General features: G+C 40.3%; 1 protein-coding gene across 2 annotated transcripts in view; it reads left to right on the plus strand.

Annotated features, from left to right (window-relative positions):
* The window catches only part of ptger1a (prostaglandin E receptor 1a (subtype EP1)), a 60359-nt gene that overhangs the window by 4587 nt on the left and 41463 nt on the right, over window positions 1-14309 (plus strand). The window lies entirely within an intron of this gene.

Raw genomic sequence — 14309 nt, forward strand, 5'->3', positions numbered from 1 at the left:
CCAGCCTTTCTCAGAGCGGTCGCTGCTTCCTGGTGTGATGTCACGTTTCTAAAATTCCACTGGCGTGTTTTGGACTTCCACACCGTTTATCATCTATTGTCGACCTGGGCAATTAAAAAACATGAAAATGTAGCTCAGAAAAAGAGAACATGCATTTTCATGAAATGTTACATTTGCATATTATCCTCACTGACAAGACTGTGTTGCATGTCGGTTATGTAAAAGACCACTCATAAAAAAAAAGACTGTTTAGAGAGATTTTCTTCGATCCTATAGCTTTCCGGTGTTATCTTCTAGCTGCTATCCACATGCTTACAGGAGTATTTCATCCACGCTTTATTAGTGCAAAACAAATCTGTGCTGCAGAGAGATGTCACAAATTGGCTGCCTTTTACCCAAAAAATAACCTCCCAAAACAGACTGTAGCTGAAACATCAGCGTAGTATAAGACATTAACCCTGATTTGTTTGTTGGGTTCATTTGGTTCACCTTCCAAATGCCATGCAGTATGGACATTGTATCCATAAGGCAGGGTTGATAAATGGACTCAAAAGTGCAGCACAGGCTTTTTTCATGCATTCCACTCCACTATTGACCGTACGCTCCAATAACTGAAGTGCGGAGGGGGAATTTAATAAAATAAATCATTTATACTACCCATTTTTATTTAGGAGGAGGCCATGTAGGAAATTACAGTTGATGTCATATATTTGTCAGGAGCACTGGAGCCCATTATAGGTCCTATTTACTACACGAGAGATAACAAGTGGCGTGCTTGTTCCCTCACGGATGTATTTCACTTGTAAGGGAGATTTATTCACAACAAGACGGCCGTGTCTTGCATATTGATTTTTGCCAATAGAAACACACAGAAATATCGTATTTTCTGGACCATAAGGCGCACTGCCGATGAATGGTCTATTTTCGAGCTTATTTAGAATTAAAAAATAACTTAAAGAAGTCATATTATTGCTATTTTTTCTAAATGGAAAACACTTCCTTGTGATCTACATAACATGTAATGGTGGTTCTTTGGTCAAAATGTTGCATAGATTATGTTTTACAGATCATCTTCAAGCCGCTTTCTGACAGTTGCTTTAGGATGCATCGTTTTGTGGGCGGTCTTATTTACGTGTCTCACCGTCAGCAGCGTCTTCTCCCCGTCATCTTTGTTGTAGCGGTGTAGCGTGCAAGGACGGGAGTGGAAGAAGTGTCAAAAGATGGAGCTAACTGTTTTAATGACATCCAGACTTTACTTAAATCAATAATGGAGCAGCATCTCCTCCTCCGCCGGAAATGTGTCCCGTGAAAAAACGTCCGACCGGAACTCTCTAATAACTAAAGTTCCTTGGGTGAATAATGTAAACTCACTACACCGGTATGTTTTTAGTGCTTTAATGGCAGATATAAGTAAGAACTTTACATTACTTTATATTAGAAATGACAACAGCGGAGGATGAATGTCCCATAACAAGAAGATAGAGAAATGTACTTATTTAATTTCATTAAAAAATTAATTTATTACAGGCTGTAGCATAACAAAATGTGGAAAAAGTTAAGCTCTGTAAATACTTTGTGAATGCGCTGTGTATCATCTATATTGCTCAACCGTCCCAGCAGGCACAAGACATCGATACAATGTTGGTTATACATACATGTTTTTTTAAAACTGACTTTTTAATCAACGTTGCAAAATACTTGTAAACTGAGACAACGTTGATGTCTCATGTTGGCTCCACGTTATTGACTTGACTTTATTAATTCATGCTTGCAGTGGAGCCAGGGCCCCACTGAAAAAAACAGCTGAACTTTACAATGACTATCAAACAAACAAAAATTTTAAAATGAAAAGAACAGACAGTATTTTATATAAAAAAAACGTTTTCAGGGCAATATATATATATCTCCATCCATCCATTTTCTACCGCTTATTCCCTTCGGGGTCGCGGGGGGCGCTGGAGCCTATCTCAGCTACAATCGAGCGGAAGGCGGCGTACACCCTGGTTAAGTCGCCACCTCATCGCTAATTTTTATATATATATATATACAGCCCGGCCCCCGGCCAAATTATTTTAACCCAATGCGGCCCCTGAGTCAAAAAGTTTGGGGACCCATGATATATATATATATATATATATATATAATAAATCATAGAGTTTAACTACGCCCCCTTGTGGTCTGTGCCGTCTACTCCTCCCATACGTAACACCATCTTAATAATCGTTATTTTTCATTAGATGGATTGTCTGTTTACTGTTGTTTATATTTTAAACACAGCAACTTCCCCCCCCCACAGAACCAGTGAAGATTAGATTGACTCGCTAAAGTCGTCCAAGTAAACCACTGTGCTGTGGGGGGTTGATGCCTCCGCCAGCTCTCCTCAACACTGCAGCGAGGGGTCGTTCGAAAGTCAGCAGTTGGCTGATTGCAGCAGCACTCAACTTGTCAGAAAGGTCCAGACTCAACAGATTAGGCTGCGTTGGGGGAATCAAATTTGACAAACGTTCAGAAATGTGTTCCAGCATGTTAGTTGTTTTTCACCATTGAACAAAAAACAAAAAAACAAAAGATGATTTATCACTTAAAACAAAATGTGTGTTTGGTAGGTTATTTCCCAGTTATAACAATGCTTGTTGACAAAGCCTGTTTCTTTCTCTTTTAACTGATGTCCTCTTTGTAAAAAAAAACATGCATTTGTGAGATGAGCAGCACAATTGAATTGTGTTGCTTTGTGCCACATCTTGCTGTTGCCATTGACTTGATTTGTCAGTAACATGTGGAGGGGAGTGTTGTGTTCAAATTCTGCCTCAAAAGTTGGATCGAATTTTGGAGAAAACAGGAGGATTGCATTGCTGATTGTTGCACTGGTAGCATAAAACCCGGCTGGAAAAACAAGACTTGTCATCGCCGAAGGCAATATATCAGGACTATTGAACTGGCTGCCCGGGGTCAAATTCGGCTGGGGAATGACACCATACCGACCCCCGCAGTTCAGGTCAAAACTTGGCAAACAGACATTTTTCCAACAAATTCCTAAAAACCCGATAGTGATCCGGTTGTATAGAGGAACTTAGACCGTAAACACATGGACAGATCCTTGCATTGACATTTTAACTTTGCGAGCAAACATAGAACACTAGGATCCAAACTTGTGATTTACATAACTAAGGCGTTCCTCAAGGCACTCCTTTAAGTCCTCTCCCTTTTTGAAGTGTGGTTAATTATATCATGTATAATTATCTTATAGGATTGGAAGTAGCATGTTTTTGTATTTGGCCACATCCACACATTTTCTACCGCTTGTCCCCTTTGGGGGTCGCGGGGGGTGCTGGAGCCAATCTCAGCTGCATTCGGGCGGAAGGCAGGGTACACCCTGGACAAGTCGCCACCTCATAACAGGGCCAACACAGATAGACAGACAACATTCACACTCACATTCACACACTAGGGCCAATTTAGTGTTGCCAATCAACCTATCCCCACAGTATTTTAAAAGTATTCTCCAACTAAGGTCAAAGTGCAAAGGCCCATAACTGGCACTTAAGAGAGTGGCCACAGGAGATTGGTAATCTCATAAGAATGTAGGTGTCAGGAGGAAGATTTAAGACATTAGCAACACCTGGTAGAAGGTCCACAGATAGGTAACCTCCGAACCCTATCCTCTGTCCCTGACTTAAACTAATTATAGGAATAATGACAAGGAAAGATAGACAGGCCAGACTGTCCGGCATCAAGATTAGACCCACAAGGAGAGGGGCTCTATTAGAAATGATATTTAAAGGCCTACTGAAATGCGATTTTCTTTTTTAAACGGGCATAGCAGGTCCATTCTATGTGTCATACTTGATCATTTCGCATATTGCCATATTTTTGCTGAAAAGATTTAGTAGAGAACATCGACGATAAAGTTCGCAACTTTTGGTCGCTGATAAAAAAGCCTTGCCTGTACCGGAAGTAGCAGACGAGTAGCGTGACGTCACAGGTTGTGGAGCTCCTCATATCTGCACATTGTTTACAATCATGGCCACCAGCAGCGAGAGCGATTTGGACCGAGAAAGCGACGATTTCCCCCTTAATTTGAGCGAGGATGAAAGATTTGTGGATGAGGAAAGTGAGAGTGAAGGACTAGAGGGCAGTGGGAGCGATTCAGATAGGGAAGATGCTGTGAGAGGCGGGTGGGACCTGATATTCAGCTGGGAATGACTAAAACAGTAAATAAACACAAGACATATACATACTCTATTAGCCACAACACAATCAGGCTTATATTTAATATACCACAAATTAATCCCGCATAACAAACACCTCCCCCCTCCCGTCCATATAACCCGCCAATATAACTCAAACACCTGCACAACACACTCAATCCCACAGCCCAAAGTACCGTTCACCTCCCCAAGGTTCATACAGCACATGTATTTTCCCCAAAGTTGCGTACGTGACATGCACATAGCGGCACACACGTACGGGCAAGCGATCAAATGTTTGGAAGCCGCAGCTGCATGCGTACTCACGGTACCGCGTCTGCGCATCCAACTCAAAGTCCTCCTGGTAAGAGTCTCTGTTGTCCCAGTTCTCCACAGGCCAATGGTAAAGCTTGACTGTCATCTTTCGGGAATGTAAACAATGAAACACCGGCCGTGTTTGTGTTGCTGAAGTCGGCCACAATACACAGCTTCCCACCAACAGCTTTCTTCTTTGCTGTTTCCATTGTTCATTGAACAAATTGCAAAAGATTCACCAACCCAGATGTCCAGAATAAAGTGGAATTGTGCGATGAAAACAGACGACTTAATGGCTGGCCACCATGCTGTCCCAAAATGTCCTCCACAATCCTTGACGTCACGCGCTGACGTCATCATACCGAGACGTTTTCAGCAGGATATTTCGCGCAAAATTTAAAATTGCACTTTTGTATGCTAACCCGGCCGTATTGGCATGTGTTGCAATGTTAAGATTTCATCATTGATATATAAACTATCAGACTGCGTGGTCGGTAGTAGTGGGTTTCAGTAGGCCTTTAAACACAATTGTTTCAACACGACAGCAGAATGAAGAGATTCGACACACTTCTTCTACTAGAGCTGCAGCTCTAGTCGCTGAAACAAAATAAAGCTTTTTGTTCGACGCACCCATCACACAACCATCAAATACACAACAATTGTAGTCACGTTTTTCCTCATGTGATTTATGCAACTAAGGTGTTGTAGTTTGTTTACTTCAGATGCAGTCAGTAGTCATTTGTTCAACTTCTTTAGTTAAATTGGTTATAAATGGTAAATGGCAGAGGTGGGACCAAGTCATTGCTTTGCAAGTCACAAGTAAGTCTCAAGTCTTTACCCTCAAGTCTCGAGTCAAGTCCCGAGTCAAGACAGGGCAAGTCCGAGTCAAGTCCAAAGTCAAGACTGGAAAGTCTCAAGTCAAGTCCCAAGTCCTGCATTTTGAGTTTCGAGTCCTTTCAAGTCATTTAACCACAGACTAATATATTTACACAGATTGTGTATGCTTTTAAAACGCTGTATTTATTTATTAAAACAAGTGCATTTGAAATTGCAGGGAAAAAGATAGTGCTGACATTGCACTTCAAAATAGCACTATTAACCAGTCATTTTAAACATGTAACTCATTCCTTTACAGAATAAACACATTTGAAAAAAACAAGTGCAACTGTACTTATTTGCACAAAAGTGTTAACATTGTATTTCCATGGCATATTGCATTGTAACTAGTTCCACAGCAGTTTCTATCCTGTTCTTACCTTATCTCATTGATCTCATCTCATACTGTATGTGTGTTTATGTGTGCGTACACATGAAAAACATAACAAATATATGAACATAACAATGAACAGAGTTGTACTTTTTAGATGTCAGGACCCTATGCAATATGTACACATATTCTTAATATAGTATACATTTTAACTGACCTTTATTTGACTATGTTTGTCTTTTTGTAAGTGGCTAAAATACGCGGTGCTGCTGACTGCCGTCTAACGTTACGTTGCTGTGTGTGATACATTGACTAACGTTACGTTACTGTGTGTGATACATTGACTAACGTTACGTTACTGTGTGTGATACATTGACTAACGTAACGTTATGTATAGGTACCTCATGAAACCCTGCTTAAAAAAAATCACTTGACAAAAAGTATGAATAAGGTAGCAAACTGCAGTGGACGCAACAGATTGCCGTGTTTGCAATGACGTTATAACCATAGACATCTTATAAGTAGACGCAGCATTGGTTGCTGTGACGTGAGCAATTTGGCCGCCATCTTGAAGTGGTGATGAGGAGCCGGCGAGCAGCCTAAACTGACAGTTGAAAGGTAGAAAACAAAGATGCCGGGCTGGTGTTCAGCGTTTTCCTGCTCAAATGAGCGGACTGTTGAAAATAGGAATCGGGGGATTACTTTTCACAAGTGAGATTTAACATTAACGTACTATTGGTTGTATTTTATGAAAATAATATTACCACAGAGTTGAGAAGGATCAAAGATCTTCAATATTTGTATGTGAAAATCACAAAGAAATCTTCTGGGGGAGGATGACGCCCCTACAGGGGTTTGGTTTACAAACTTTCAGCCCCACCTAAAACAAAATTCACCAGCCACTACTGATTATGATGCATTCTCATTTTAGGCAAAGTATAAGACAATACTTTCTTAACAGTATAATTGTAACCAGGAATCAGTCTTCAAGTAACAATATTCAAATACTAACATTGTTGGGTTAAACAGAATTTGGTTTTATTCTGAATCCAGTGAAACAGATTGGTGGTTTTAGCTGATATGAAGACTTTCAGGTGTTTATATATGTTTAAGTATTTGGCAGACGCTTTTATCCAAAGCGACTTACATAAAATAATACATATAAAACAATCACTGCAAACATTATCATTTAAGGGAAGAATGTAATAGAAAATATCAATACAAAGTGTCAAGACAGAATCAACTCTCTGCTGCTGAAGCAACAGAGATACAGTCTATAGGTCCCTAAGATATATAGATATCTAATGTATTCATACATTGTTTATGTAGGATACACGCATATGTATATATAACCTAATCATATTGTTTCTTCAACTTAAAAATAGTTTACCGTTTTTTTCCCCCTTCTCTGGGATTATATTCCCAGTTTTGATCTCGGACGTCTGGTCACTTAAGCGTATAAGAATATTATATTACTGTTAAGCAAACTATGAATAATAAAACACGCCAAAACATGTGTCTGTTATCATAGCTACACGTATGACAAAAAAGGGGGTGAAAATCAGTGGTATTCAGTGAGGTAAAATGAATTAAATGCGCTGACAGTTCATTGCTCCTGCCAAATTAATTGCACTGAGTGGAGCGGATCACCACTCCAAGATGGCGGCCACGCGCCTCGTCTGCGCCAGTAGGCAGTAGCGCTCTATGCTGCGTCTACTTATAAGATGTCTATGGTTATAACGTTAGCAGTGAGTTTGCAGCCTCACTGATTTAACTACACAGCAAATAAAAGTCACGTTACTTAGCCAATAAACGTTATCTTACATTCAAAACTTACCCTTCTTTGTGCAACTTCAAATGTCGAACGAAGTTTGAAGTTGTTGCGTCTCCGTCTGTAATATTCGAACTGCGTGATTTGCATACGGCAATTCGTTTTTTGTTGACCAAGTCGTAGTTTTTATACCCGAACGAAACCAACTTTAACATAATTGTTTATCACTGGCACGTTCTTGGACAACTCTTGTTCATTGGTTGTCCTGCAATTTGATTGGATGAATGCTGTGTGATGAAAACAACGTAAATCTAATTTGATTGGCTGTTGTACTGACAGCACACCAGCTGACAGGAACAACACGCTGATAGACAGACGAAGAAAATGAAAAATACGGAGCGCTCCCAAATAACTTTTTAAGCTTTGGATTTTGGGGAAAGTGGCAAGTCATGTCAAGTCATGTCAAGTCAAAATGCTCAAGTCCAAGTGAAGTCACAAGTCATTGATGTTAAAGTCTAAGTCGAGTTGCAAGTCTCTTTACATTTTGTCAAGTCGAGTCTAAAGTCATCAAATTCATGACTCGAGTCTGACTCGAGTCCAAGTCATGTGACTCGAGTCCACACCTCTGGTAAATGGGTTATACTTGTATAACGCTTTTCTACCTTCGAGGTACTGAAAGCGCTTTGACACTATTTCCACATTCACCCATTCACACACACATTCACACACTGATGGCGGGAGCTGCCCAGACTCCTGACTTCAACCCAAATGAACACATTAGGTGTGCTTTTGTTGCTAGAATTTGATTTAAAAAAAACTTGGATTTGTATTTTATTGATACATTGATTTGTTTATTGGGTTTAAATCAAAAAAATATATAACATCCAGAGTGGAGTGCCGAGAATTTAAAATACGCAGACCTTGTTTCCGCAAGACTGCTCCAAAAAGCGCACATCGGAGCAGTGGTGTGTGAGAGTGTGGTGGAAAACCCGCAAGAAAAGTCAACAATGGCTCAAAGGAAAACAACGACAAGGGGGAAAGAGAGCAATGGACCCAAAGAAAACCGGAGATGCTGTCAAAAGTTTTGCAATCATTTTGTCAAACAGAGCAATAGCACTACATCAATGATGCAACATGTTACCAGAAAGCATCATGGATATTTAAGAGCAGCCAAAAAGCAGTAACACGGTAAAGGTCTATTTTGGCAGCTAACAACATCTTACATGTTTGACTTGCCTAACCAATGTTTTATTCAAACGTTTTATTTTATTTTAAAGTTAACCAGTTGTTTGTCGAAAATTCTAACGCCACTTCTCCAATCAATACCTTTCATAATGTGCATGTGTTAAAAGCAGGGGTGTCAAACGTACGGCCCGTAAAAAAAACCCCGTAAAACAAACAGGTTTTATCCGGCCCTCGGGATGAGTTTGCTAAGTGTAAAAATGAATGAATGAAAGAAACCGCTGTTCTAAATGTGTCCACTAGATGTCGCAATAGAAATTCTTTGTATTTTTGTAGATGATGCTACATATGTAAAACAAATAAACCACAATAATGTTATTGCACTAGTCGAGGAAAATGAGCAAACTACATAAACAACATCCTGTAATTTGATTTTGATATAATTTTTTTTATCTTGATAGATTGAAAATGAACACCAATCAGTTGACTGATGAACATTATCACATAATTTATTCAGAAAGTATAAATATCGACAAATAAAAGGTAGAATACTATTAACCGCAACATGTAAGTGTAAAAAAAAAAGCAACATTATGATTTGTACATTTTCAGAATGTGCTTGTTGTATTTTTAAACAAAGAAACATTCTGAAGTTGTCTTTATTTTTAAGTTATCGTGCAGTGATTTTACCAGTTGGGAGTAGATTTTTCTCCATGTGGCCCCTGATCTAAAATGAGTTTGACATCCTTGTGTTAAAGGGGAACATTATCACCAGACCTATGTAAGCGTCAATATATACCTTGATGTTGCAGAAAAGAGACCTTTTTTTTTTTTTAACTGATTTTCGAACTCTAAATGGGTGAATTTTGGCGAATTAAACGCCTTTCTATTATTCGCTCTCGGAGCGATGACGTCACATCGGGAAGCAATCCGCCATTTTCTCAAACACATTACAAACACCGAGTCAAATCAGCTCTGTTATTTTCCGTTTTTTCGACTGTTTTCCGTACCTTGGAGACATCATGCCTCGTCGGTGTGTTGTCGGAGGGTGTAACAACACGAACAGGGACGGATTCAAGTTGCACCAGTGGCCCAAAGATGCAAAAGTGGCAAGAAATTGGACGTTTGTTCCGCACACTTTACCGACGAAAGCTATGCTACGACAGAGATGGCAAGAATGTGTGGATATCCTGCGCCACTCAAAGCAGATGCATTTCCAACTGGACTGGACAGATCAGCTTTCAGGAAAAGAGAGCAGATGAGGGTATGTCTACAGAATATATTAATTGACGAAAACTGGGCTGTCTGCACTCTCAAAGTGCATGTTGTTGCCAAATGTATTTCATATGCTGTAAACCTCGTTCATAGTTGTTAGTTTCCTTTAATGCCAAACAAACACATACCAATCGTTGGTTAGAAGGCGATCGCCGAATTCGTCCTCGCTTTCTCCCGTGTCGCTGGCTGTCGTGTCGTTTTCGTCGGTTTCGCTTGCATACGGTTCAAACCGATATGGCTCAATAGCTTCAATTTCTTCTTCAATTTCGTTTTCGCTACCTGCCTCCACACTACAACCATCCGTTTCAATACATGCGTAATCTGTTGAATCGCTTAAGCCGCTGAAATCCGAGTCTGAATCCGAGCTAATGTCGCTATATCTTGCTGTTCTAACCGCCATGTTTGTTTGTATTGGCATCACTGTGTGACGTCACAGGAATATGGACGGGTGTATATAACGATGGTTAAAATCAGGCACTTTGAAGCTTTTTTTTAGGGATATTGCGTGTTGAGTAAAATTTTGAAAAAAACTTCGAAAAATAAAATAAGCCACTGGGAACTGATTTTTAATGGTTTCAACCCTTCTGAAATTGTGATAATGTTCCCCTTTAAAGTGTCGAATACAATGTCACTCCATTTACAATATCGGATACATACATTAAAGTTACAGAGGTTGTGAATGTTAAACCTCTTTTAATACCACTGATTATTAGAGAGCATTTTTGCTTAGTTTGGTTCTACAGTCTTTTTTAACTTTTCAACTTGATTGAAGCATTTTTTTTTTTTTTCCAATAATAGCCATCCCACAGCAGTGTGTGAATAGGCCGATGACCAGCAAGAGGGAAAGGTGTGTACAATTTTGTCACAGGCAACAATCTCAATCATCCAATCTACCAAAGAAGAATTACAATTAGTGATGATTTGGCACATTTTACATGAGCACAATGCACATACTCACTACTATGCGTGATCCTTATAAGTGAAGCATCACCAAAAAAAATGGAAATAAACGGACTTTTCTTTGCTATAAAATTGAACAGTTAAAAAAATAAACGAAACGCATATTTTTGAATGATTTGTTTTATATTCCGATAATGTTAACGGATGTGAATAATGCACACCTTGCGTCATACATTGAGCAGAAATTGTACGTCATTAGCAGGAACGTTTAAAAGTGTCACATAAACATTACGACTCATCCACAGATGCACGGCAGACAAGTCAAGTTCCAAATATGGAAGCAAAATACAAGGCAGCCATGAGAAGGTCAAAAACCGCCTTAGATGATTTTTTTTTTTGTTTTCACCCAGAGATGTTTTTGCAGCTTCATCCTGCAGCAAACAGAACATTGCAGCTGGTGGACTCCTCTTTATCTCACGGAGAGAAGAAGCAGGTTTTGGCTCATGAACAGACATTGACCCGCCTTGTTTCATTACAGATTGTTTGTGGATGTGACGCCATGCTGCGTGGATCCTTCAGAAACAAAACAAAAAAAAGTACAAAAACAACAGCTCTGAAGTCAAATAAGCCATGAAAGCTTCTGAAATTGTGATTATGTTCCCCTTTAAGAAAAATGTCTTTCATAAATAAATAAATATAAATTATATATATGAATGAGGTAGATCCCTTCGACTTGGTCAATTGAAAAGTAGCTCGCCTGCCGAAAAAGTGTGGGCACTAGAGATGCGCGGATAGGCAATTTATTTCATCCGCAACCGCGTCAGAAAGTCGTCAACCATCCGCCATCCACCCGATGTAACGTTTGATCAGAACTGCACCCGCCCGCCATCCGCCCGTTGTTATATATCTAATATTAATTTAAAAAAAAAAAAAAAGGGTGAAAACTACGCGAATTGCACCTTGTGCAGACAAGATTTTTCGATCGGACACGGAGGAATTAGCGATGTAAAAGACCACGTTGGGACAAAAAAACACAAGTCTAATGCCGTTGCTAGCGATACAAGTGGAAAACTTTCAACGTTTTTCGTCGCCCAAACAGATTCTTTGGATGTGATAAATGCCGAAGTTTTATTTACGGAGGCAATAATTGAGCATGGACTTCCAATCGCACTGGCTGATCACATGGGACAGTTAATAATGTAATGCAACCTTTAAAAATCATTACGCGGTGATCGCGATCCCAAAAATAAACTTTTCTTGCATGATAATGTCCAGAAAAATTTGCTTTATATTACTATAGAGTCCTTTTAACGAATGAGTTTGATGGTTTATCACAAACCTTAAATGAAATTCCATGTCCACCGTCCTGCTCTCTATATCAACCAGGGTGAGCCCCACCCCTTTCGTGAGCGCACTGCGAAAGCGGACGAGGCGGGGTGTCGGTGCGGTGGGCGCGGTAGTGACCCTGGACGTGCGTCGGGCCCTTCTCGCGGATCGCCTCAGCTACGGCTCCCGGTGGGGCCCTCTTGGGGGAAGGGGCCTCGGTCCCGGACCCCGGCGAGGCGTCCCTTCTCCGCTCCGTAAAAGTGTCCATCTCTTTTCTTTTTTTTTCTTCTGTTGTGGCATATGCAGCAGGTGCCTGCTCGTTTTTCGTATGTGGGTAACAACATTTAACTATGTATATATATTTCCCAATTGGTTTAACTGCCACCCGCAACAAAAATAAAAAAATAAAAAAAATATCTAATTAATCCGCCCGACCCGACCCGCGAGCGGATAAAATCTTATTGTTTTTAATTTCATCCGCCCGATCCGCGGATAATCCGCTGACTCCGCGGTTGTGTCCGCAAACCGCGCATCTCTAGTGGGCACCCTTGCTGTAGACCTTGACCATATATGGCACGATATTTATGGCACACACACACACACACACACACACACACACACACACACGCACACACACACACACACACACACACACACACACACACACACACACACACAACAAAAAACAAGGAATAGAGCACACTTTGACCATCACAAAGATATTATGATTGATGCCCTACTTTGAGATCAGTGCCAACATGAGCCGTTTCTGAAGCCTCCTTCAATAGAGGGCGGACACAAATGACCTTTTCGCCAACCATACATCTTGTTTCCTTCTCCAGCATTATTGGCAGATTGGTTTTTCTGTATAAGGGTGAAAAACAGATCGCACCGTCTTTAATGCCTAGAATAAAGTATGAAACAGCCATTATGCTGCTGGTCTCAGGGCGTTGGATGGATTGTAACTGAACTGTACATCAAAACTTACAGTAGATAGAACAGCTTCAGTCTGAGAGAACGGTGCAGGACTATACATCTTCTAATGCTATTATCTTATCTTCCATCCATCTATTTTCTACTGCTTGTCCCCAGCTGGGATAGGATAGAATAGGCTCCTATCCTATCCAATCCCTAGGATAGGCTCCATTTCTATGTAAAGTGCAAACTATAGAAACACATTAAACACACAAATATCAGACCGATTACTTTAAATATATAAAACACAATATACCATCCTGAAAACCAGCGTTTTTGGCAGTTCACATTTGTACATGAATATATAGATTTTGGGGACAAAATAGTCCTGTTGTGCAAAACACAAATGTCCTCTGACGCTGACTCTCGGGTGGATTATGATACTGTGTCCACAACAATGCGATACAAGGTGTCTACTGATGAAAAAAGACCAGATCCGTCTGACTCATGTAAATATCTGTGCAGTGTCTATGATGCATCTTTAGCTGCTATCCTTCAAATCTCTCATGGGCTTTTTTTAGATGATTGTGGCAGTCCGCCCACTCCCTGTGTGACTGTTGTCTCCTCTGCATCCCCAGAAGGTCAGAAATAGCATCAAGGGATTTTTAACCTTACCTTATTCTTCAATGAGCACTGCGCCTGCAATATAATAGTCAATGGTTATTTCTTCATTTTTATGTAAAACCTCCAAAGATGTAACCCAAGCCAACATAACAACACTGCAGATCTCACATGGGATGCTTTGAAACATAGTGTGCAGCCAGGTTTTTCCATTCCCTCCCTCTCTCCCCTCTCCACTGGGATCTGATTCCTGGGTCCAGGCATCATTGAAGTCCAAGGAGAGACGAAGCCTAGAAATAATCTGGCGTGACGGAGAGGCGCAATGCAGTGCTGCAATGCTGTTCTTTCTTTGACCGCAATGGACGGACATTAGGAAACATGAGCACGCCAACCTTACAGGTCGTCATGTTGAAATGAATTTGACTAATCTACGACATTTTTTTCACCACGCTTTCATGGCGATGTAAACACACGAAGACACACACTTGTAGTGTATGGGAAACTGTATTACTCTAACACAGTGGTTCTTAAAGGGGAACATTATCACAATTTCAGAAGGGTTAAAACCATTAAAAATCAGTTCCCAGTGGCTTGTTTTATTTTTCGAAGT

The sequence above is a fragment of the Nerophis lumbriciformis genome, linkage group LG27 (assembly GCF_033978685.3).
Source record: "Nerophis lumbriciformis linkage group LG27, RoL_Nlum_v2.1, whole genome shotgun sequence".
NCBI lineage: Eukaryota > Metazoa > Chordata > Actinopteri > Syngnathiformes > Syngnathidae > Nerophis > Nerophis lumbriciformis.